This window comes from Puma concolor, chromosome B1, assembly GCF_028749965.1.
Source record: "Puma concolor isolate L17-30 chromosome B1, mPumCon1.1.hap2, whole genome shotgun sequence".
In the NCBI taxonomy this organism is placed as follows: domain Eukaryota; kingdom Metazoa; phylum Chordata; class Mammalia; order Carnivora; family Felidae; genus Puma; species Puma concolor.
In genome coordinates this window covers 136,762,893-136,788,795 of record NC_141670.1, presented here as the reverse complement: position 1 = coordinate 136,788,795, position 25,903 = coordinate 136,762,893, and the positions used below count along the sequence as shown (strand labels likewise).

Below are 25,903 nucleotides of genomic sequence, written 5' to 3'. Positions count from 1 at the left end.
AAACAACCAACAAAACTAAAAGGCAACCAACGGAATGGGAAAAGATATTTGCAAATGACATATCGGACAAAGGGCTAGTATCCAAAATCTATAAAGAGCTCACCAAACTCCACACCCGAAAAGCAAATAACCCAGTGAAGAAATGGGCAGAAAACATGAATAGACACTTCTCTAAAGAAGACATCCGGATGGCCAACAGGCACATGAAAAGATGTTCAGCGTCGCTCCTTATCAGGGAAATACAAATCAAAACCACACTCAGATATCACCTCACGCCAGTCAGAGTGGCCAAAATGAACAAATCAGGAGACTATAGATGCTGGAGAGGATGTGGAGAAACGGGAACCCTCTTGCACTGTTGGTGGGAATGCAAATTGGTGCAGCCACTCTGGAAAGCAGTGTGGAGGTTCCTCAGAAAATTAAAAATAGACCTACCCTATGACCCAGCAATAGCACTGCTAGGAATTTATCCAAGGGACACAGGAGTACTGATGCATAGGGGCACTTGTACCCCAATGTTCATAGCAGCACTCTCAACAATAGCCAAATTATGGAAAGAGCCTAAATGTCCATCAACTGATGAATGGATAAAGAAATTGTGGTTTATATACACAATGGAGTACTACGTGGCAATGAGAAAAAATGAAATATGGCCTTTTGTAGCAACGTGGATGGAACTGGAGAGTGTGATGCTAAGTGAAATAAGCCATGCAGAGAAAGACAGATACCATATGGCTTCACTCTTATGTGGATCCTGAGAAACTTAAGAGAAACCCATGGGGGAGGGGAACAAAAAAAAAAAAAAAAAAAAAAAAGAGGTTAGAGTGGGAGAGAGCCAAAGCATAAGAGACTGTTGAGAACTGAGAACAAACTAAGGGTTGATGGGGGGTGGGAGGGAGGAGAGGGTGGGTGATGGGTACTGAGGAGGGCACCTTTTGGGATGAGCACTGGGTGTTGTATGGAAACCAATTTGACAATAAATTTCATATATAAATAAAAAAAAAAAATACAATGGGGCATATCATGAAGAATTAATACGTCATTTTTTATGCAGCAAGTAGCTTAGTCTTAAATAGTTGTCTTATAATATTAATTTTATAAAAGTCTAATGAAATGGGCATTTGTACAATGATCCTCCAAAAAGAGAAGAATGATAGGGGGAAAAAGTTACTTTTGTTTTTTTTTGTTTTTTTTTTTTTTTAATTTTTTTTTTTTTTTTAAATTTTTTTTTTCAACGTTTTATTTATTTTTGGGACAGAGAGAGACAGAGCATGAACGGGGGAGGAGCAGAGAGAGAGGGAGACACAGAATCGGAAACAGGCTCCAGGCTCTGAGCCATCAGCCCAGAGCCCGACGCGGGGCTCGAACTCACGGACCGTGAGATCGCGACCTGGCTGAAGTCGGACGCTTAACCGACTGCGCCACCCAGGCGCCCCAAAAAGTTACTTTTGAATCACGTTTAAGCCTACAGATTATATTTTTCTAAATTTTGTCAGGTTTTGTCATAAATAAGTATGGAAAACTTTAGCCTAAATGTATGTGGTTTAGAACTTCATAAGCAATCAAAGCTAAAGATTAAAATTAAAAGAATTTGTTGTTGTTTTAGGCTTTCCCGGTGTAGTTTTCAATCCAGAAAATATTTCAATATTTATAAACTGATTTTCAGAAGATTTGATACTATCACTAAATTTGTCATGTATTTAGAGTGAGTGTTTTTTCTATTATTATAGAAACCAGAGATTTCTAATATAGTTCAAAAGCAGAGATTCTGTGCAATGCATGCTAAGAAAAACTCATGTGGTAAGTACCTGGGCAGTTTTCACATTAAACAGGTTCATTATCTTCTGGCTAAAAAACAATGCATTAAAAATTTTAAAAATAAGTGAAAAAAAAGGTAAAATATGTCAAAATGTCTTTACAGACTGGTGAAAGTCAAGGCTAGCTTCTGTTTAAAGTAGTGAAATAACATTACTATATGAAGAGTTAAGTCTTTTGTTTGTGTGTGAAGATGATGGCCTTAACTTTCAGAGGCTAGATACGAGCTGAGAATAAACTACTGTATTGTAGGATTACTTCTGCACTACCTTAGAAGAAAAAAGACAGATTTACTCTAAACCTTTTTAATTCACGCATTCTCAGTGGTTAAATATAAGTTTCATGAAGGCACAGATCACATCTGAATTGACTTTGCATTTTGCACAGGCGTTGCATTTGGGAGGTGTTGAACATCTCTGGCCTGTGTAAAGGATCCATCCATGTACAAATTTGCTCATTTCTCCCAATATTATTTTTCCTTAAAAATTACCAACATTGGGCTTAACTACACTGTACTTCTAATTCCTTGTATAGTGCCATAGTATCCACAGCAGTTTACAGGGTAAAATTTACATTAATAATGAATGTTTAGGTACTGACTAACATCTAGGCTTTAGTCTTTAGGATCTGAGTCTCCACCCAGTAGGATCAATGGAAGTCCCCATCCCCATTGAGCCTCTTGCCTACCTCTCGCAGGGTATAGGCATCTTATGTCTTCTCCTTGGGGGTTATTGATATTTTCCTGCCACATATTTCTCTGCTAGTGTCTGCTCTCTTACCTGGTGGCTTTAGTCTGCCCCAGGGTTGGACATGGAAGGCACATCTGAGTTTGATCTTGCTGTAGCTGCAGCTGACTTCTACAGATGTTGCATACCTCCTTCTCCCAGTTGAGATAGGAGATTCTTTCTCTAAGCAGATCTTAAAACTATTTTATTGGGCTCCCTAAAGGGTGCTCACATTCTCTGTCTTGTTTGTTTGTTTTGGAAATCCCCTTTCTTGAGGAATTTGGGATCATTTTCCCAAGTTGGGTTCAAAAGACCTTTGACGGGACTTAAGTGATGTCCCCTCAAAAAGCATTCTTCTTTCTTAAAAATGCATCAGTGTCTTGGGCTGAAGTTTTGGGACTTCAATTTACATCTCCTGGGACAATTTCCACTAGAATTTAGCAGTTTCTTTTACTGGTGTCTCCATTCAGGAATAAAGTACGCTGGGCAGAATCTTCCACTGAAGACGTCCAGGACAGACTGAGAAAGCCCAGCATTCAGAAACCCCACCTTTGTTCTCCTCAGTCTCAACCCCAGCTTAGACCACCATACTCCCAAGACTAACCTGTCTGCTCTTGCAAAGTAAGGCTTCACAAGCTTGCTTGCTACTGTTTTAAACTTTGAAAAAGCAAAGACATTTGAGACAAGAAAATAGATGGAGAGGATAACTTCATAGTCTTATTTTTTTGTGTCTGCTTAATAGTCCACATCTTCTTAAAATGTTTTTAATTTTAATTCCAGTATAGTTAACATACAGTGTTACATTAGTTTCAGGTGTATAATATAGTGATTCAATAATTCTATACATTACTCAGACATGATATGTGTACTCTTTAATCTCCTTCTCCTATTTCACCCATCCTCCCACCCACCTTCCCTCTAGTAACCATCAGTTTGTTCTCTATACTTAAGAATCTCTTGCTTTGTCTCTTTTTCTTTCTTCAGTTCTTCTCTGAAATTCCACATATGAGTGAAATCATATGATATTTGTCTTATTCTGATGTATCTATTTCACTTAGTATTATGCTCTCTAGCTGCATTCATGTTGTTGCAAGTGGCAAGATTTCATTCTTTTTTATGGCTGAATAATATTCCATTGTATGTATATGTGTGTGTGTATATATATATATATATATATATATACACATGCACACACCATTGTGTATATACACCATTGTGTATATATATGTGTATGTATATATGTATACGTATATATGTGTATATATGTATATATATGTATATATGTGTATATATATACATATATGTATATATATGTATGTGTATATATGTATATATATGTATGTGTATATATATATATATATATACACACACACAATATATATACACACACACACACACACACACACACACACACACACCATATTTTATCTATCCATTTATCTATCAATGGATACTTGGCTGCTTCCATATTTTTGCAATTGTAAATAATACTGCAATAAACATAGGGGTGCATATATTCTTTCATTATAGTGTTTTTGTTAATAGCCCACATCTTGAACTGCCATTTGGTCATTGTCTTCCTGAAATATTCTCCTAGTTTATTTTATATATACATGACACTTCCATTAGCCATATGTAAATATTAACAATTTAACTTCTGTCTGCCTGTGTATAAGGCATAGGGAACTATTTTTAAAGTTATACATAATTTAGGTAGCCATAAGTAAACAATTCTTGGGAACAGAATGATTTTATTTCAATGGTAGTATTTAATGGTCTACAAAACACAAACTTAATGAGAAGATTCTGACATTAGCTTGCAATCTATAATAAGGTATGTGTATTGAGAGTAAGTCCATTTTGCTATTACTCAGGTACTCAAATGGAATTAAATTTTAAAATATTTTAAGTTTCATCCCAGTTTTATGTTAAGAGTTGAGTCTACAAGTGGAAATTTGCATGTCTGGAAGAATGCTTTACTTTATGGACGTGCATGTGTGATAGGAGTACACATGGTATGAGTGTGTTTGTATGTGTGTGTGCACATGCATGTACATGGATGCCTGTACTCATGGGTGAGTAGAGAAAGGAGATGATGTGGTGAGCAGAGATGTGAATGATGGGAAAATGCAGGCTATTTTAGAGAAATTGAGTCAGCAACACAAGGAAACTCTAGAATAGTAAGTGAGAGATTTAGAAATGGCCACTAAGGGGCGCCTGGGTGGTGCGGTCGGTTAAACGTCCGACTTCAGCCAGGTCACGATCTCGCGGTCCGTGAGTTCGAGCCCCGCGTCAGGCTCTGGGCTGATGGCTCAGAACCTGGAGCCTGTTTCCGATTCTGTGTCTCCCTCTCTCTCTGCCCCTCCCCCGTTCATGCTCTGTCTCTCTCTGTCCCAAAAATAAATAAACGTTGAAAAAAAAAATAAAAAAAAAAAAAGAAATGGCCACTAAAAGTATAATGAGATTTTTCTGGGAGCTGACTGGGCATGGGGCATCTGCATATCTTGGAAGGGAGAGTTTAGTTCTTTTTTAGAATCCAGTAGACGCCTGAGTCTAGGTCTAAACAGTATTGAAGAAAACCATTTTAATTGGAAAATGAGGTTTGAATTTATGGCCCAGGCAAAAAGAACTTTACTTTGGTAAGTAATATGATTCAAACTGTTATATAAGATAGGTGCATACAAAGCAGTGAAGAATCAGTTAGACATATTAAAAATGTTAACAATACTTATCTCTGACTGGTGATATCATAGCAATTTTTAATTTCTTCTTTCTATGCTTCTTTGTGGCTACTAGTTTCATGAGTTAATATATATTAATTTTGTAATTAGGCAAGAAACCAGCAAATATTATTTTGAAAATAAATTTAATCAATTTAATCCATTTAATACGTGTTTTTTTTTTTTTTTTTTTTTTTTTTTTTTCTGTTGTTGTTTTGGGTATGATCTAATCTGGCAGTCTAAGGGATGATGGAGTGTGACACAGGCTACCACCAAAATATGCCAATTAAATAGTGATGGTTGGTACTATGCTCCACTCAGGATCTAAAGAGGCATATAGCATGCTTCACTTTTAATGGACTTGACTTACAGAAGGCCTATGATGGAATTATAAAGGCAGGAAGGACTCTAACGCCACAGTAGCCCTTCTCTTTCGTAATCTCCTTCATTATCTTGCTCATGGGGATTTAGTTGGATTCCTTTGGTCCCACCATTTTTAATAGTAATGATACATCCCCTTCCCCTAAATTGTGTGATCCATAGTTTTGGGGGACAGTAGGCATGAAACTCCCTCAGTCTCTTCCAACCTTACTTAGCTAAGACAAAACTGGACTTTATCAAAAAGGAACTTCTACAAGGAAATGAAAACACAAAACCAGACATTTTGAAATAGATGCGTTTTAAAGCACAGCCTTCTATCTTAATACTGAAATCAGATCTTGGCATATTTCAGTACCCACACAAATTCTGCATTGTTGGTGAGAGCCTGAAGGAAATGTTAGGATTTTGGCAGTTGTTGACTATTCAGTTTTGTTACTATGTTTTTTGCCCTCTTAGGAATGTATTTTTCCCCAAAAGAAAACATAATTAAAGAGTCCCAGTATCTGATATTAATGGCCAAGTGGGTAACATGACAATACATTACTCTATGCTAAGGTCTTCAAAGAATCTGGCGAGGAATCTGGTGAAAAACTGAAAATTTTAAAGTAGTAAAGTGTACTAAAACATGTTTTTAATCTATATGTGTTTTATTTTATAACTGGAAATTTGTACCTCTTGATTCACTTCACCTATTTCACCTACCCCCACCCCCATCCTTATATGTTTAAAAAAATTTTTTTTAACATTTATTTATTTTTGAGACAGAGAGAGAGCATGAATGGGGGAGGGTCAGAGAGAGAGGGAGACACAGAATCCAAAACAGGCTCCAGGCTTTGAGCTGTCAGCACAGAGCCCGATGTGGGGCTTGAACTCACGGACCGCGAGATCATGACCTGAGCTGAAGTCGGACGCTTAACCGACTGAGCCACCCAGGTGCCCCCCATGCTTATATGTTTAATAGTACCTTTTGACTCAGGTATTTGAAACATTAGACAACGTGATTGTGCAAACTCTTGTTGAGGTTCCTCTAAGTCAAATCCAATCAAAGTGGCCTGACAGAAACAGTATCCAGGGGACTCTGTCTATGGATGCTCCTTTGTCCTTGACTCTGGCAATACTGATACTCCAACTTGTCCAAGTGTAGTGAGACCATTATCTTCGTTCTCTCCTCCTTTTCCTCTTTCTCCTCTTCCTATTGCACTTTTAGGTCCCTGAAATCCCCTTGGTCCTGGAGGTATTTCACTTCTCCCTTGTAAATCTGAGGTCCCTCAAACCCTGCCTGCCTTTTATACTGACTTTCATATACCCTTCTTCTGAAGAATCCTTCTTCTGACTTAGGAATCTTTAGGAAAGTTATCCTTCACCCTTGAAACATTTGTGGGTTTTGTGGAGTTTATCACAAGCATGCTTTTAACTCGGAATTGAGTTGACTGCTAAAATTCAGCTTTAAGTGATGCCCTGAGCAAGTTCTCCCTTGATGCTCTGGGAATTGAATGACAGACACCATCTTCCCTGGAGTCTGGATCAGTCACATCAGCAGGCTCTTTTGGTTAGAGTCTTTTACATCTCTAAAAGTTTATTTCTCCTTTAAAGTCCTACAGTTTGTATAAGTGATGTCTACCGGTCCCAATTAACCACAAATAAGAGAGAAATAACAGTCTGAGTCCACAGGACAAGGAAGCGTTTTCTAATCTGGGTTATACTCTCTAGTAACAAAGACCTTTGCTAAATCCCTAAGGCTTTCTAGAAAAGGAATACAGTGCCCTTGTCTTTCTGTAGAGAAGTGAGAGGGAAAGAGTGGGGCTTTGGTAGATATAACTCCCCTGTGCTTAATCCTCAGGTGAAAATCTTCCTATCCTTCAGTTGTATTGTCTAGCTTAAGATAATCACATACATCACACATGTCAATGAAGTGATGGTAAATGGAAAGCATGGAGACCGAAGTCAGAAGATGAGAAGGGCAATGTTTGAGTATAAGGCTGTGTCCCGAGGCATGTCTTAACCTTTTGGATTAGGGACTAACCCAGTAACTACCCTGAGCTCAATTTTGTATTGTCTTGAGTCTAAATTGCTCGGGGTAATAATTGTTAGGTCCTGAAATAGGTTACTGACATGATAGTTTCCTTGTCTTCTTTAAATGTCACGATCTTGAATCATACTTATTGACACTTGTCTTCCTGAGGCTTTTGAGTCCATCAAGTGTGTGCAGATTTCATTTTGGTTAATTTAATTGTTTTTCAGCTTTCATCTAAAACTGCCCATCGGCATTTACCTTCCAGGATGTAGCTGGAACTCATAAAGCCATATGGGTTGATAAAGGTCATTTATTCCTACCAATTAGAAAATAAGCTACCTTGCTTCTGGTTAGGAATTCCAAGCACATTTTAAAAAAGGAAATGCCAAAAGAGAACCCCTCCTCCCCCTGCAAAACTTAATTTGACTCATTAAAGGGCTGAGAATTCTCTAGCCAGAAAATCAATTTTTTAGCGGGGCGTCAGTTTGGGATGGGGCAGATCACCAGGAAGAAAAACTCCAAGGAAGAGATAAAAGAGAGAGAAAAAGAAACAAACAAACCTAAGAGTATACATAGGCTTTTATTTTTGGTGTTTCTAAATTTGCACATATGTTCTCCTATATCACTGCAGATTTCTGATGAGAACACTTTTATGTCTTAAAGAAATCTGATGATGATTTGTAAGCAATCTAAACCAGAGATCTTTATAAAGCTTTTTGAAATAATAATACTGGCATTCCAGATAACCTATATTGTAAGATCTAAATTTGAAATAGGCATTTTTTTGGTGGTGGTGGGAAGAGAAGGGGTTCCATCAGCCAAAATTTTACTACCCTGTCCCTTCTCTCATACTGTGCAATTCTTAGAGCTCTTAAACCATGGCAAGGAGGTGATTATGCTTTCCATTTCTCCAAGGATCTGAGAACATCCATCTAAATAAGCATTTCTAGGAATGCAGGTTTAAAGACTCAGGTAATTCTGATTGGAGAAATAAGATTTTACAGAGAGAGCTGAGGGAAGCAGGTGAAACCTACTATGTGTGGGGTTTGGCCAAAGAAATGCAGGGCTCCTGGAAGGCAGGAGGCAAGCATTTTTCATTCTTCTCCGCACCCAGAGTCCCAGATCTGGTGACCGATACAGATCTATGATACGTAAGAAATGAAACGAGTAATGCCAGCTACGGGGGGACAGAGGCAGGGTGGGCTCTCTCTGGTGGGGGCTGGGGGGGGGGGGGCGGGAACCGGGCGTCGGGCTGTGTTAACTCAGCCTACGAGATAACCTAGCGGTGAGACGCAAGGGCCAGAGCACCGTTCTTCCCTGACTCCCCAGTAGTGCGGCTCGAATCTTCTAAAGCTGCCAGTTGCCAAATGAAATCTGAAACCCTGGGCTGCGTCTGAGGGTTGGCCCTGCTCAGTTGTTCCAGCCTCTTGTACTGTATATTTACACATTCACACACAATCACTCTTTCTAACTTCTGGGACTCTTTGCGCAACTGCTAGGATTTCTCAAGTGCATGTGGCAACTCAGCCCAGCTCCGGGGGAAACCGGCGGGACTCCGGAGGGTCTCCAAGGCCCGGGGAGCTGTCAGGACTGCTTCGGGGACAGGAGAGGATCGAGACGTGGGCAGTGGTGGGGGGAAACACCCACAACTTTCCACCCCAGCTGCAGCTCTTTCGGCCGCTGCGTATTTCCTCTGAAACCACAGCTGCTGAGCAACCAAGTGTATGGGGCACAGCACGTCCCCTTGTTGTGGGAAGTAAAGTAGCTTTCCCTCCTCTCTTTTTTCTTTTCCCTTTGCTTCGGCTCGTCCTGGGAGCCTTTCCTTCCAGAGCAGCCGCAGTCCGGTGTCCGTCGAGTGCTCCGAGCGGGGTAGGTGACGCTGCGCGGGGGTGTGCGCCGGGGCCACCGCGGGAGGCTGAGATAGCCGAGGCGGCGCTCGGGGGCTGCCGGCACAGCTGCCTGCGACAGGGAGGGGGCTGCTGGGGGCGAGGAGGGATCGCCGGAATCCCATGCTGGTGCTGTGTGTGTGTGTGTGTGTGTGTGTGTGTGTGTGTGTGTACGCGCGCGCGCTCGGGGCAGTCGCGCTTGTGTGTGTGTTGAGAAACAATGTTCTTATTTTTAAAAGGAAGAAAAGGCGTAAATGGTAGTATGTATTTCTGTCGTAAAAATAGATGGAATTAATAAAAACTGTGCAGTTCAGCTCCCTTGCTATCCATCCTTCCTTCTCCCACCGCGCCTCCCGTTTGTTTCCCCTAGTGTCTTATGAGAGATTCCTAGATAACAGGCATACAGAGGTAGGTTTTAATAATGAACACTTTTATTGCAAACATAAAATGATAGGGAATCTTTGGTGAATTTTAAGCCACCCAAAAGAATCTAGATTTTTTAAAAAAACTTTCTGAAGATGTATCCATCCTCTCTGAAATATAAATATATAATTTATTCTCATTAAAAAATACTTCAGACTGTATTTCTTTTTAAGTTGACCAATTAGAAGGGGAGATAATATTACTCTTGGAATAATATTTCTTAGCGATACTAGGTTTCAATACTAACTAGTAATAGGGAATCCAGACTCCCTTGTAGTTAAAATATGAATTAAATGTTTCTTTAATTCATTCGAATTAAAAGATAATCTCCAAACTATTTCTCTTTCTATCATAGCTTTTGTTATTCTTTTTTTTTTTTTTAACCTTAGCAAGACATCATCATTTGATCTCTTTCTAAAAAAAGGAAATAAATCATGCTGGGTATTTTAAATAAAAAAGTTGTAAGGCGTTTGCATATCCATAAGTAAAACAATATGTGTTGCTGTGTCTACTAAGGAAGACAAATTAATTGAAATCCAGGGATATTTACAGTACAGTTAAGAGCTTTACTCAATTACTGAGAAGATGGACAGACAGATTAAATACAAACAATCTGTCCCCTGATTTTAATTAGAACTGAAAACCAACCCTTAAGGGCAAGAATGGATGTTGGTATTAAGTTGGGCATCATAAAACGCAGGGAATTAATATATTAGAAAAAGCCAGAAAACAAGTATAAAGCCACATCAGACTTGTTAAGATCTCGGTCTCCCTTTTAAATTTCTTAATACTTCCTCTTCTCTGGGGACATTTCAACTTCTAAGAGAGCCTAACAATACAATTCCCCTTTTTGTCTTTCTTGAGTGCCTGACCTTCAGGTAGCAAGTCAAGAAATCTGTTCTTTAGATCCATTACTGACTTGTCAGAGAAGTCACCTTAGACATCTTGGAAGACCGAGATATTGACAAAACTTTAAAGTAAATAACATTCTCCTTCCACTCAGATATGTTCTTGGTGGAAGACCTTTCAGTGATTGGAATAAGGGATAAACTATGAGTTGTTCAGATCTGGAATTTAGTTTGAGGTATGTGTAAGGAATATACAATAGTCTGATAAAAGGAAGGAGATTCTGTAATTTTTTTCTACATCTGAAAGGCTGTTGAAACTCAGTCTGTCCTTGGCTTTCAACTGTATTATTTTGTTTTATTACTTAATCATAGGTATTTGGAATTGAGAGGTGGATGGTCTCTCAGTAGTGTTCTTTTGGGCTGTATATACTGGTGAATTTGAACCGTTTTGAAAATAAAACTTGATAATAAGTGAGGAAGAACTAAGTTCTCAAGAAAAAAAAAATCACTGCAGAACAAATAGCACTGTACCCTTCCAGACAAGAATGGTACATTTAAGTGTAAAAGTGAAAAAGTGTTCTGAGCTTAAATCTCCAGTGAAATCTTTTCAGGTTTTGCTTGGTATAGTAATGGCCAAAGCTCTGGGAGTTTTTACTGGTCATGGCTTCATTTACTGTGTGATCTTGGACTCTCTAGGATGGAGTTTAGGGGTTAAGGGAAAGGGCAGGAAGGGTAAAGAATGTGCAACAGGTGGTAATAAGTGGTTTGAGTCTGATTACTTTGCTGTCTTGGCCAAAGCCTATTTAGTGTTTACCAACAGTGCCCTTAGTAGTTTTGTTGTGACCTACTGGCCCATTTAAGTGCATTTTCTTTCTGGCTCTGTTAGTGTCTGGGTTGGTTTCATAGGGCTAAAAGCAGGCAGAGCTGCTGCAAAATCCAGACCATGGATTTTGTTTCTGTTTTTAGTGTTTGCAGTACTGTAGGACCATCTTACCTACCTGTAGTTATTTTCCTGTGGCATTTTCAGGCAGGTGGTAAAGGGTTCTTTTCCTATGAGTTGAGCTTACATAATGCTGATCGCTTCTTTCTGCCATGTGTCAAGTTTTGGTAATGGTGAGTGTTTTGGAAAAACAAGAGGGAGAAGGTGGCTAGAGCCTCACCTTGGAGTCCAGTGGAAGGGACAGCCCCTCAATTAGTCACACATGGGCATGGAGGAGGTTAACGATAACAAGAACCTGGGGCATCCTTTCTACAATGGTCATATTTTACTGAGAAAAAAAGCATAAGAGATTTAAAATCCAAAGATACTTGTTTATTCTTTAATCCATGGCTGAAGGATTAAGATTTCTCCCAGATGGAAAAAGGTATTTAAAAATAAAATTGGAAATAGTCAACTTAGTCATGAAGTTAATGCTCTTCATGTGAAGAGTTGGAGCCTCAGATTGAGTCTGGAAATGGTGACCCATCTGTCTTCATTACTCAGACTCAAACTTTATAAGATTATGATGGTTTCAGCGGCTAAGTAAAAGCACATTTGGACGTGGGGAAATTGTTCTGGTGAGATTCAAGGAATGTTCAGTTTTCAGAGGTTATTGTGTACATATGTGCTTTAAAGCAGCATCTACACTGAACTGTGGCAATGCTACAATTAACCTTTATAAAGGGCAAATCTAATTGTGTCAATCCCTTATTCTAAAACCTTTGATGGATCCCAGGATCCCAACAACCTACAGCATTAACTTTAAACTCTTCAATATAGTGACTAAAAGCTTTTCAAAACCCTTCCTTTTTAGCTTCTCTTTCCTGCACAATGGCTCCTCATTGTTCACACTTTTGATTTTTTTTGCTAATGGATCTCCTTTCTCCAGGAATTCCCTTTGCCTGGAAAGTCCCACTTGATTCTTGGTGGTCCATTTCAACTGGAACTTCCTTTGGGAGAATTTACGCAATTCTATGTAGAAATAATTCATCATTTCATCTTGTCTGCTTCCGTGGTGTTTTGAACATGCTTTCAATAGTTTTTAAAATAATTTTTATTTTTGAAACATTACTACCAACCAACTACAGTGTGTTCGTTTATAGGTATATTGGTGGTGGGGGACCCACTTGTATCCTAGTGTCCAGCCCAATGACTGAAACATATAGTAGACACATGTTAATGTTTCCTTAATAAATGGGCAAGCAAAGTTGTGAATGAATAAAGTACTAGTGGACTCCGATTTATGCAGATAATTTTTTCCCCAAAGGTCCCATTTGAAAAATATCTATTTGGACTCAGAGTTTACTTTCCAAAAGTAACAAGGCAACAAACATAATTCACTTTCTAGACCTGCCCACACATGCCTATTTAATTCTATAATAGATGAAATTTGTGCTTTTGAAATTATAAAGCAAAAGCAAAACAAAATGAAAAACTACTTGGAATCATCTTTTTCTTTTGAAAATCACAAAGTACTCTTGAGTTTAAAGGTAATAGAAACACTTATAATAGATACACATTTTTCACCGTTGTTTTTTATATTGTACTATGAAATCTGTAATTGATCAAATCCCAGTGGGAGGTCCTGGATTTGGCTGTGAGGAGTAATAATAGAGTTAAATTTGGAAATCCTGTTGCCTGTAGATGGGCAATAATTTTAATTAATCAAACAAAATAGAAATACTAATTTTGGCTATTTAATAATTATCTTGAGTGCTAGTGCCTGAAGGAAGTTGGATTTAATTAAAGGAGAATGTGGAGGTGGCTGGAGAGGAGGAAATTCAGAGGGGCATCTTTTTTCATGTTACTGATTTTTTTTTAATTTCTTTTCATCTCATTTGAACACTTTGGCAAACCAGTGTTTCCTTTTGAAAAAAATTCCTATTCTACAGTTATTTCTGCTGCCTGACATGTAGAAGGAGGTTGTTCTCCATTTCAGCCGAACTACAAATTGGCTTATTTCATTTTCAGAGCAGTGATACCTCTGTTACTTGCATACTTCTTCTGTTTAGCACAGGGATCATTTTTCAATCAAGAATGCATAATACTTGTGCTTTAGGCACCAGCCAGGGACCTTAAGGTCAAGTTGTTCCTTATATAGTATATCTGAGAAGACTGAAAGAGCAAACATTCGTATTTCAGAGTAATAGTCTACTTTATTTCTACTCTAAATCTTCCACGCTCTCTATTTTTATCAAAGCGTATGACCAGAAGTTTACCTGTCCCACTCACATTACAACACCTTTTGGTTAGGTTGTCTTCATCACACAGTCCTTTAATGTAGCGCTCTATTTCTTTTTACTGAGAGTCAGCATAAAAGAGGCTGCATGGAAAATATTTTGGCACTTTTTGTTATGTATTCCCATAGTCTTTAGATAAGGATCTCCATAAATTAGTTTTTGCTTTTACTGCTTTAAAAAGTGTTGCTCTTCTGATTAGCTAGTGTTGTTTCTTTTGTTAGAAGAAAAGAGAATAAGAAATCACCATGTTTCTCATGTTGGCTTGTCACCCAAGAAGCTCACCTAATGTAACAAGAAAATCAGAACAAACTTTGATGCTCAGTTGTACCCTGGTCAATCTTCTTATGACACAGTTTGCATCCTTCTGGCCCTATTTTTATGCACCTATCATACCCATACCCTTTAACTAAATTAACTCAAATCCATTATGGAAATAGATTGAATTGCCTTCCTTGTGTGTGTGTGTGTGTGTGTGTGTGCGTGCGTGTGCGTATTACTCTTTTTAGACTTGTAGTTAAATATTTATAAATCTCTATTTTGTAACTTCAGTGCAGTAATTGGGAGCCAATAATTTTTCCAGATCCTTATGTGTGTGTGTGTGTGTGTGTGTGTGTGTGTGTGTCTGTGTGTCTGTGTGGTTCCTAAAAACATTCTAGATACTGTTTTTATACTCCTGATGAATAAAATAGACTTGCCCCAAATGTTACATTTCTTGAAAAACTTAGGAGTCATATGAATAATTTTGAAAATAGATATTTAAGACCAAACATGTGAGTTCTTTTCAATACACGTATCACAAATGTATGGAAGAGTGCCCTTAGGGATATTTTTGAGAAACAGAAGTGAAAACTTTCTTTTTGTTACAAATGAAATCTATCATTAAATCGAGGCTTATACCCTATACCTAGGGTGGTCTTCTGCCTATCATATTGAGTTTTCAGAAACAAAGTAATTTTTCAAATTTCTTAAGGTGTAAAAATAGCTCTAATTTTGTCCTGAATTTTTTTTCTCTCTTTGAGTCTCACAGACTCATATAATGATAATCACTCTAATGAATTAAGTACCTACCAAGTACCAAACATTCCATGAGATGTTTTTACATATATGACTTGTAATTCTAGAAGTAGTTAGAAGTAATTAGTAATTCCAGCAGTAATATCTGTTCTATCTAATTCAGATATTAGTAGTCCCATTGCATGAGAAAGTTTACACTTGGAGAGATAAACAAGCTCACCTAAAGTAACACAGAAGCAGTAGAGTCAAGAACCAAAACTATGTCTACCTAAATCCAGATAGCCTGCTCTATTTACAATGGTACCTTCCTCTTGGTCCTTTTCTCTTCAATTATTAATTTTAAAATCATAAAAGTCTGTGTGTTTTATGAGTTTGGAATATAGTAAGGACCCTGGTCTCAACCTGATATCCATGAACTGGCCTTGGAAGTCTCTTATGGCTCTTTCAGGTGACAATATTCTTGTGCTGATGAGTGGAGGGGGGTGGGGAGGGGCTGGGATGAGTTACCACTATCTTGGTTCTCCTGTGAGAAAAGAATCCAGCAACCTCAGTCTCGTAACTCAATCTGCAGTGATCAGCCTAATCAGAGATTATTTTCTGGTAAGAAGTAAATAGAAAAGGTATGATCCATGGGACTTAAGTGATCTATCCCCATTATTTAATTCTCATATATGGGACATATGCCCCAGGGAACTCTGTGAGCAAATACCTGGAGTGGAAGAATGAGAATGTGCAAGTGGTCCTTAGTCTGAGGATTGGAAACCCAATTTAGGAAAGCTGAAATATAGCAGGAACGGATAATGTTGTTGGAGGTAGCTACTGAGAAGGGGAGAAAAGTTGAGTTGGTGGTGGTAGTACTCACTGTCACAAGTAAGTGAAATGAGCAATAGGGGGAGTCATTTGCAAGCCAGTCTTTCCCAAGGAAGGACATTTACTACAGGAATGGTTGGAATTCATCTCAGTCTTGTTTGTAAAGATGCCTACAAAAGGGAATTATCCATCCTTCTTGAGGAGTCATCTTTGATTGTTTCATTGTGTTTTCCAAACAATGGCTTAAAAATTTCTCATATGAAGGAATTTGTAGCAAGAAAAGATGAGTCAGAGAAGTCAAAAGAGCATGATGTTATCTTGTTGCACTTAATTTCATAAATCTAGAATTTAGCTATGTGAATGCCACCTTCATAGTTTCATTTTGGTTCTAGAATCCCATTTATAGTTTAATTGTTATACAAAATAGTCAATGCAATGTTCATGATTTTATATAAAGGCATTATGGGGTACACAAAAAGCCTCAGCCTTCTCACAGTTATGATTTGCTGATTAAATACTTCATTTTTTTGGTAACAACTTACAATTTCGTCATGGAATAACTTTTCTGTATCTTTGGAGTTACATTCAAGTTGGCAGGTTCCATGGTGGAGCATTGGTTTTTGGTGCTTAGAGTTAGGTGGAAGCCACACGGAATTGTCTGGGACAGGAGTTCTGAGAGCTTCTGCACAACAGATGGAGCTGGCAGAGAAGATGGATGGGAGAAGGGCAGGAGCAAGGTCATAGGATAACTTGGTATTCTCAAAAGCTGAGGAATTAGGAGGAAAGGCAACTCCAGAGACAGCACTGGGAACTAGAAGCCAGGAGAAGGGAGGCCGTGTATGGTGTGGCAACAGAGAATTCCGTCTCTGTCTAATAAAATATAACAATTACCGAAGCCTTACTATGTGCTTAGTTATGCCAAGCACTTGTGATGGGTCATCATCTTCTTTAATCCTCACAGCTCCCACATGAGGAGGCCCTATTATTATCCCTCTTTTATAGATGCAAAAACTGAAACTTGGAGAGGCTTAGTAACATCACAATCACTACAACTAAGTAGTAGATCTGGGATTTAGATCTAAAATATCTCATTCCAAGGGAGCAATCTTTACCAGTATGCTCTGGAATTAGGCTTGTGTTCCATCATGGCTCTGATACGCACAAATCTTGTGACCTTGGGCAAGTTACATTAATACCCTTGAACCACAAATTTCCTCTCTGTGAATATGGGCATTTAATAATACCTACTTCATAACGTTATTATGGGTTTTTAATTTATGAAGTGAGCAGTGATTGTAAAGAGACTGGAAGGGTACCTGGCACCTGGTAAGTATCAATGCATGTCAACAGTTACTATTATTAAATTAAATGATAAACATGAGAGTCCTGAGCAGGATTTTTCAAGCTGTGTTCATAAAATCAAGTTAATGGTTCATGACCAATGTTTCTTTTTAAATGAAAACGAATAGAAGAGAATGGAATAGAATGGGGAAAAGTCAGGATTCATTGTATATAGTAAAAGTAAGAATTGATTCATATGTCTTAATTCTGTTTTGTGTATATGTGCATTTTGCATTCTGGGTAAAAAGGAAAAAAATATATTTCTGATTATTAACTGTCAAAAAAAAGTGTTTTAAAAAAATCTTTTCAAGTAGCATTTTTCAAAGTGTGGTCCAGGAACCAGTAGCATCAGTTTCACTTGGGAATTTGTTAGAAATGCAAATTACTGGGCCCCACCCTTGCCCATTCATTTGGTTTTAACAAGCCCTCCAGGTGATTAAGGGCAATTATGTACTCAAACATGGCATTTGGAATTCATGAAAAAAATTAGATAAGGCTATATATATATACACAGACATATATATACATACATATATATACACACACACATATATATACATATATATACACATATATATACACATATATACACATATATATACATACACATATATGTGTGTATGTATATATATATACATACTATATATACACACACATATATATACATACATATATATACACACACACATATATATACACACACACATATATATACATATATATACACATATATATACATATATATACACATATATATACATATATATACACATATATACACATATATATACATACACATACACGTATATACATATATATGTGTATATATATAAATTATTTAAGAGTATTTAAGAGTACATGTTGTGTTATATTGACTAAAGATTTAAATTCTTCACAGAATGCCATCTTGTGAGATTTTTGTTTTCTGTAGCTGTTTCCCCAGTTTTTTCTACACTGCCTGCTCACAGTGCAGGTGCTCAAGTCCCATAGACATCAATTAGTTTATATGTAGAAGGACATTGAATATTTAGATCCTGTACTTTCTTCTAGCACTACAAGATAAAAAGTTAAAATTCCTGTGAGTAGCCCTGAGCCTGAATATCTAAGTTGTGTTTAATTTGAAACATTTTACTGATAATAGACCAGATGCCTCAACAGCTGCAGAACTAGGAATTAAATTAAGAACTCATAAAAAACTGCACTCAATATTTTAGTAATGGAGATATTTATTTTGAAAAGCACATGCAGGCAAAAAGACATTGACAATCTAGTTAATGTAAAACTAATAGTGATGATAAAAAATCTTTTTGGCAAAAACAGAAATGATATCGATTTTTTCACCGAAATATTTTTTCCCCTCAAAGGGAACAGTGAAGGTGTTTAAGATATTTATTTATTATTGTATTCCATTACTGTAAAGAGACAGCACCTACTATTGCACTGATGAATATTTGTTGATTATTGTGTTTAATGTAATTTATTGTTGTATTTGGTTTGGGGTTGGAGGGTCTATTTACTTAAAGACTTGAAAATATACTCTTTGAACACAGCATCCAAATTGACTAGAAAAGTCTTGAAGACTTTCTTTGACAAATTTTTTAAATAGTCCTTTGGATTTTTAAAATTGTATTAAATTTTTTCCCTTGGGTTTTCAGAAAGCAGTTTTTTAATGAATACATGCGTATTAACATTTCTAAGTTTTTAGTGGTATATTAAAATATTTTTCAAGACAAAAAGTGTAAGGAAAAACAAAAGTGTACCTTCTGGCTCACCACAGGTGGAATTTCACATTAACAGTAGCTTAAGAGGCATTTCCAAAGATCCTTCTCTGCTTTGCATTCTGTGGTTGGAGAAGAATGGAATGGGAAGAAGGCAGGGAGGTTGTGGGCTATCTCCTCTTTCTGGTATTAATTAGCATCTGTGAACTCAGGCAAATCATATAGTTTTTCTGAACCTTAGTTTCCTTCTCTATACAATAGGGGGTTTGGATTACATACTTTATAAGATTATTCCAACCTTGAAAAAGTCTGTGTTTCTAAATGGTCATGTGTTCCTTTTGAACAATTTTGGTAAGACTATGGTTATGAATATATATTAGCAAGGCTCAAAAAAAAAAAAGAAGGCTTATAAATAACATGACAAAGTTAACTTGACCTTTCCTTGACACGTTTCATGTATCAGTGGGCTAGTTTTCATCAGCTTTGGGTTTGGGAGCACAGGTGATGCCACTCACTGGGCATGAGGGTGAAAATACATGAGGGTGTTCTTGGTCATCACAATGACTGGGTGAACTGGCATTTAGTGCCCAGGGATCAAGAGTGCCACACATCTTGTAATAGGTTTTGACAATTCCTCACTACAAGGAAGCTTCCTTCCCTGAATTGCAAGAACACCCCCATTGGGAACTAGCTAATGGAGTTTAAAGACTTAGTTTTAATTCCATATTTTTATAAAGTCATCTGGGAAATTAGAAATGAAGTGGTCATATATTTTCTGTTGTATTAGTAACACAAATGCATCTATTCTTAGATGACAACTGGTGTTTTTATGATGCATGGGAGAGAATAGCCTCCAGCTCCATGCACTATATATTGACGATGCAGTAAGAAAAGCAGTAAAAATCTCAGCTCCGTTAGTACAGTGTGCAAATATAACTTGAAAACATACTAGGAATAGATCCTTTGAGTATGAAGTTACTAGTTGCCTGATGATAGCCATATTTTCAAGGAAATGGCTTACAGAAGTTTCCATTCAATATAAGTAGACATTTCTTGTGTCCAGATAAATGTTCTGATAAGACATTAAATGCGTAGATTTGATTCTCTGTAATGGTAAATACCACTTGCCTAATAGCTCTATGCATGATGATGAGTGAAGTGAGTACTTCTTGTTCCCCCTCTGGCCTCTTCTGCATGTGGGTTGGCCTTCGCATATTCCAGGTCAGGTTAAGGATAGAATTCATTTAGCAAGAGTGACTCATCCAAGGCCACCCCAAGAACCTTAGTCACTTTGCTTTGCAATCACTTAAATCACAGGATTAGTTTATTAAATTAAAATTATTTTTCTCTTCTATCTTCTTGAGCTTGTCAAGTCCTTGGTTTGTTAATGTGATCATTTAATTTTAAATTTACTTAAGTTAATTTTAAAACTATTGCTTACATTCAGATCTTAGATACTGTGAGTATAGAAGGTATTGGATGGGTAAAATTGTTGTCTAGCAAACCAAAGCCAACTTGTTATTTTCCAGGAATGAAAGGGAACCCCTGTTTTTCCTTCCTTTGGTGAATCTGGGCCTTAATACTGCTGTGGGAGAAGGGGGAAAGGGAAATTAATTTGAAATGTATAACTTTTCATATAAATTTGGTAAAAATTTAGATTTCAGGACAAAGAATTACAGAATTAAAAGAAAAATCTTTTTGCTAATCTTTCATATTCAGTATCCATGCTAGGCCTCCATAATTAACAAAAGTTATACACTACATTCCTCTTAGAATGAATTTTTTGGACATCAGAACAAAAGTCCACTTAGAAATTAGCAATAACCATCTTACCCCAATCTTTCAATATGGAAAATAGGGTCAAAGTGATGTAAGTGATTTGTGGTCTACCCAGAGTGCAGAGTCAGGACAAGGCAGACCAGGCTCTTGAGTTTGGTGACTGGTTTTCCTACCCCACTGCCCTATTCCTCAGAGGCCTCCTTGACCCTGAGTTCCCTAAGACAAATAATTGCAAATGCTAGCCTAAGATGGCCAATGGGTATGATGAATTACCTTCTCTGCTCCACAACTGGAGACGCACTAGTTAAGTACCATCTGGCAAAATTGAGAAAACAGTCACTCATGATTTTTGGTGCTCAATTATTTAGGTGAGGAATTATGGCTGAGAAAAGAACAAGTGAATCTGTAACTAAAATATTAAAAAGCATTTTTACTGAGACTAGATTAACCTTAAAGACAGCTGAAAAATACACCATATTAAAATCAAGGTATAATATTTCCTGGTTTTAGTTACATTTTAAAGCTAATTCCTTGCAATAATATTAATTATGTTGAACCCATATGATATGAACGTTCTCAACACACTGGATTTTCATTAATTCAGTCTTCAAGCCACACTACAATTGTACATTCTTGTATTATGCTGTTCATATTTCTGAAAACAATGAAACAAGTAAGCCTGATGGTATTAAATAAAGGATTTCATGCAAAAAACAAAAACAAAATTTAACAACAACAACAACAAAACTGGTTTATCTCTTTAAGCAATGCCTTACTGAGTCAAGTAAATCATTGAAGGTGAGTGAGAAAATGGAAGGGGGGGGGGGGAAGAGGCTTCAGCTCATGGCAACTACTGTATAAAGCTGAGAAACAGGGAGCGTCCTTTCTGTGCTGTGCTTTTATTATCTCTCTGTTTGTGATCCCATCGTCTACTGTTTAATTTGTGGAACATTCCAGGGAGTATCCTTAGCTTCCCTGACATGAGTCTGGGCCCGGGCCTTGAAGGCTCTGAGGGATTCCTTTCTGAAATAAGGTTGGACAAATAGAGCAAGTTGGCTATTCAGCACATGGCTCAGCTGGTTGTGGCAGACTTCTCATTGGGAGCAGGTGAAATCTTTGTGCCACTGAGCCGTGGGAGGCCAGAGCGTGCTGCCCCATGCAGTGTTGCAGGCATTTCTGAAGAGTGTAGGATGTGATCTCAGAAAAATGGGCTTACTTCTGTATCTCAAAAGAGAGAACACTAAATGCTTAGACTTCCTTCACACGTTTGCATGTGGCTCAGTGGTGTTCCATCTGGGAGTTTGCTTCTAATGTATGTATTTTCAAGCAAGAATGGCACAGTGGTGGCTTATGAGGGTTAGTTCTTATTAATTTAGCTGATGACACTCTGACCAAATGCGTGGAAATAATAATAGTGGCATACTTTTGCTGCTGTTTTCTGTTTGTTTGATGTAATAAAGGTTTTGTTAATGTCTTAGAAAGAGCCCTTACAGAAAATAAAATTATATTGCACTATTTTGTGGAAATGCCAAGCAATTAGTGTATGGTATCATTAATGAGTTGTATTATTAATGTGAAATGCTAAAATAATTCAGAAAGCATAAATGATATGTAAAGGCCGTCTTACCACGAGCCTGGAGAGGGTGGGCATGGAGGGGAGGCATAAAGAGAGAATAAGTAAACACATGTGTGATGTTAAGGCGGAATGTACTGAAATTGCCGGTAATATTTCCTAGTAGTCAGCGATATGCTGAGTTACAGCTGGTGCTGCTACTGTTTGTCAAGGTCATCAGGGAACAGATCCTATGACTGCTTAAGGGATGGGAGATTGATTCCTGATACCAATTTTGACTCATAAATTGTAACCAGAATAATTAGGACTGTGTTTACAGACTTGGGAACAGGCAGCAAAAGCCTCTGGTAACTTATTTCAGATGGATCAAGTTAAATTTTTATCTTAAATCTGAGCTTTGATTTGAAACAAAGGTATTAGCTAGTTTTTTTGAGATGGTAGTTCCTTTACCTTGCAACTTCCTGTTATTCTATTGTTAAGTTTCCAGAGAATTCTCTTTAGAATACATTCACATAGAAATCAGTCTACCTGCCTGCTTTCTGAGAGACTGAATTTGATGCTGTAGTTTATTTTAATCAGAGGCAGGGAAATACTATTATTTTTTGACTATTAAGAATTGTAGTAAGCAATTTAGACATAGAATATTTGTTTGGCAGCTTTTGGAAAGCTATTAAACTGGCAGCCCCAACTCCTATTAGAATGATGTACGTACCTCTGTGGTCTGAGTGTAGTGCTCTGTTTATTGGAAACGAGTGGCCACTAACTAGGAGTTGACCCACTTATTTGAAAACATTTTTTTTTTTCAAAATAGAACTTATATGACATGATACCTTAAAATTCTTCATTATTGTATGGTGAATTTTTTAATTCATTTGTATTAATAAATTTTTCCCATAGAGACCATCTTATACAAGTTTGAGTCTCAGATGTTTTAATCTTTATCAAATTTAATCTTTATTTAATCTTTATTTTTAGTCCAACACAAGTTCTTCTTTCTGTAGCCTACAATTTGCCTTTTATTAATAGGTGTGTTTATGTTAACACTTTTCTGATATTCAAGCATGATTGACTTTTATTTTTTTCATTTGTGAATGGTATTTATAAGAGTTAGTGCAAGACTTGGTATTCTGAGTTGATCAATTATCCTATTATCTTGCTTTATTCTCTTCAAAGTTTTGACTAAATTGGGCATGATATTAAATGCCTTTCACTTTATCACATAAAAATAATGCTTTCTTAGACTAATTTTAAGTTGATAATGTTTTCATAATTAATGGCTTTTTAGATTATAATTGTTTATTTTTTAGTTCATTAGTGGCTAGTATGGTATAATTCTTCCATTTAAAGCAAGCCTTTAGGAAAATAACAGTTCTGTTCTCTCTTCTTTTTTTGTGTGTTTGACTATAAATATCAGAGTCATAAATTATGACTACAAAAATAAGTAATGGAAACATATCTCTTTTGCTATTAATTGCCACTTACTCTTCTGTGACTTTTTTTTTTCTTGTTTGATATTAATAAGTCAGTCAGGCTCTATTTCAGTTCAAGTGCTATCTAGAAATCACCAGGACTCCTGGAGCCTGTTCACACCCACATGGCTGTCTGGAAACCAGACTGAAGAGAACAGTGATACTGGGCAGGGGTCCTAAGAGGGATTCTGAGTGGATTAGATACTTATTGGGGTATTGGAACCAGTGGTTTTCATCTATACTTTGACCATGAATGTACACTTGCTTCTTGGTTCAAGGAAGACGTTTGCCAGAGTACATTGTCAACCAGTAGACCAAGGATTTTGTCATGTGATGACAGCCCTCAATACCTCTGGGAGTCCCTAATGCCATTTCAGAAGAATGAACCTGAAGTTCCCTTAGAAGTTTCAGCCACTAGAAGTTTCTAGTGAATTTGAAACTATATTGAGCAGGTGACAGACCCACATCAACAGCCCTTTCCTCTTGTAAGCTCAATGCCTTGCTTCAGTCCTTTCTCTGACCACCTTTTTCTTTCTTTTGTCTTTCTGCCATTTTCATTCCTTTTCTTACTTTGCTTTATTTATCACCCTGGAACCTTACCTATTAGTTTCCTGTTTTCTTCCCATATTCCTTCTCATTATTATTGTTCAGGGTATTTATCTGGTCCTCTTTCTTCTTCAGTTACACATTTCTAGGATGTACTGCATTGATCATTGTTTTTGTTTCCTTTGGGTTGAATCCGTGCACTAGATATTACACTTTGTCCCAAACTTCTTAATGAACTGTTGTATACCTATTATTATTAACTCCTTTCTATTCCCACCCCCATTAAGCTTTTGTAGAAATGTAAAACCGGATAAGCAGTTGATTTCCAAATGTTACATTGGTTTGTTCAAAACACTCTAGATGTGAGAGTAAGTTCTAACATTCACTAGGATTGGCAAGTCACCTGAATTATTTTGTAAAATGGAGATAATGATAAAATGAGATAATATAACTGAAAGCATTTCATGGTACAAAAGTTAGTTATTGTTACTGAGAATTATTATTCAAGAGAGTTACCATTTAATATCATGGGACATTTTAAAATTTGTATTTTACTTTTTAACTTTTTATGTTGAAGTAATTTCGTGCATAAGAATTTGCAAAAGATAGTACAAAGAATTCTCGTTTGACCCTTTCTAAATGTTAGGATCTTAAATTTATCAAAACCAGGAAATTAACTTTGGTATAACACTATTAACTAATCTATAGATGGTATTTAAATTTCATCAGTTGTACCACCAATGTCCTTTCTCTGGACCTGGATATAAACAGGAATCACATATATGCTCAGTTGTCATGCATTTTAGTCTCCTCCAGTTCTTCAATTTTTCTTTGTCTTACATGAATTGACAAAGAATAGTGACCAGTTGTTTTGGAAAATATCTCTTGATTTGAGTTTTCTGATGGTTAAATTCAGGTTACGCATTTTTGGCAAAAGTACCATAGAATGATGCTATACCTTTCTCAGCTCATCATATCAGGAAACAAATGATGTCAAGATGTCTAATTACTAATGATGTTAACTTCAATTCCTAAGTTAAGTCTGACAAGTTTCTCCACTGTTAAGTTGCTAGTATCCTTTTTGTAATTCGTAAGCATGTTGTGGGGAATACTTTGAGACTAAATAAATGACCAGTTTTTTCATCATACTTTCAATCACACATTTTATCAATCATTGATGATTGATATCAATATTGATATCAATTGATATCAATCATTGATGATTCCGGCTTGAAACAGTTGTCATTGATGGGGCACCTGGGTGGCTCAGGCAGTTGAGCATCCAGCTTTGGTTCAGGTCATGATCTTACATTTCGAGAGTTTGAGCCCTACGTTGGACTCTGTGCTGACAGCTCTGAACCTGGAGTCTGCTTCAGATTCTGTGTCTCCCTCTCTCTCTGCCCTTCCCTTGCTCACACTCTGTGTCTCTCTCAAAAATAAATAAACATAAAAAAAAGAAACAGTTGTCATTGAGATGTTTGCCCAATGATTTTTTTTTTATTTCCTCACTCCTACATTAAATTCTTCTGTAAGGAAGAGCTTTCCTTTCTCCTTCACTTATTTACTTATTCAATTATTTATTTATATCAGTATGGACACATGGATTTTTGTTTTATTCTATG

The 25,903-nt window shown here is 37.0% G+C and overlaps 1 protein-coding gene across 2 annotated transcripts in view; it reads left to right on the top strand.

Annotated features, from left to right (window-relative positions):
- Positions 1 to 25,903, top strand: part of ARHGAP24 (Rho GTPase activating protein 24) — a 666,840-nt gene that overhangs the window by 140,626 nt on the left and 500,311 nt on the right. The window contains exon 1 of one of the 2 annotated variants that reach the window (XM_086704650.1): positions 9,114 to 9,524. The exons of the other annotated variant lie outside the window; for it this stretch is intronic. The gene's annotated coding sequence lies outside the window, so the exon portion shown is untranslated. Of the gene's footprint in view, positions 1 to 9,113; positions 9,525 to 25,903 lie in introns of those variants that run through there. 2 annotated transcript variants of the gene reach the window in all.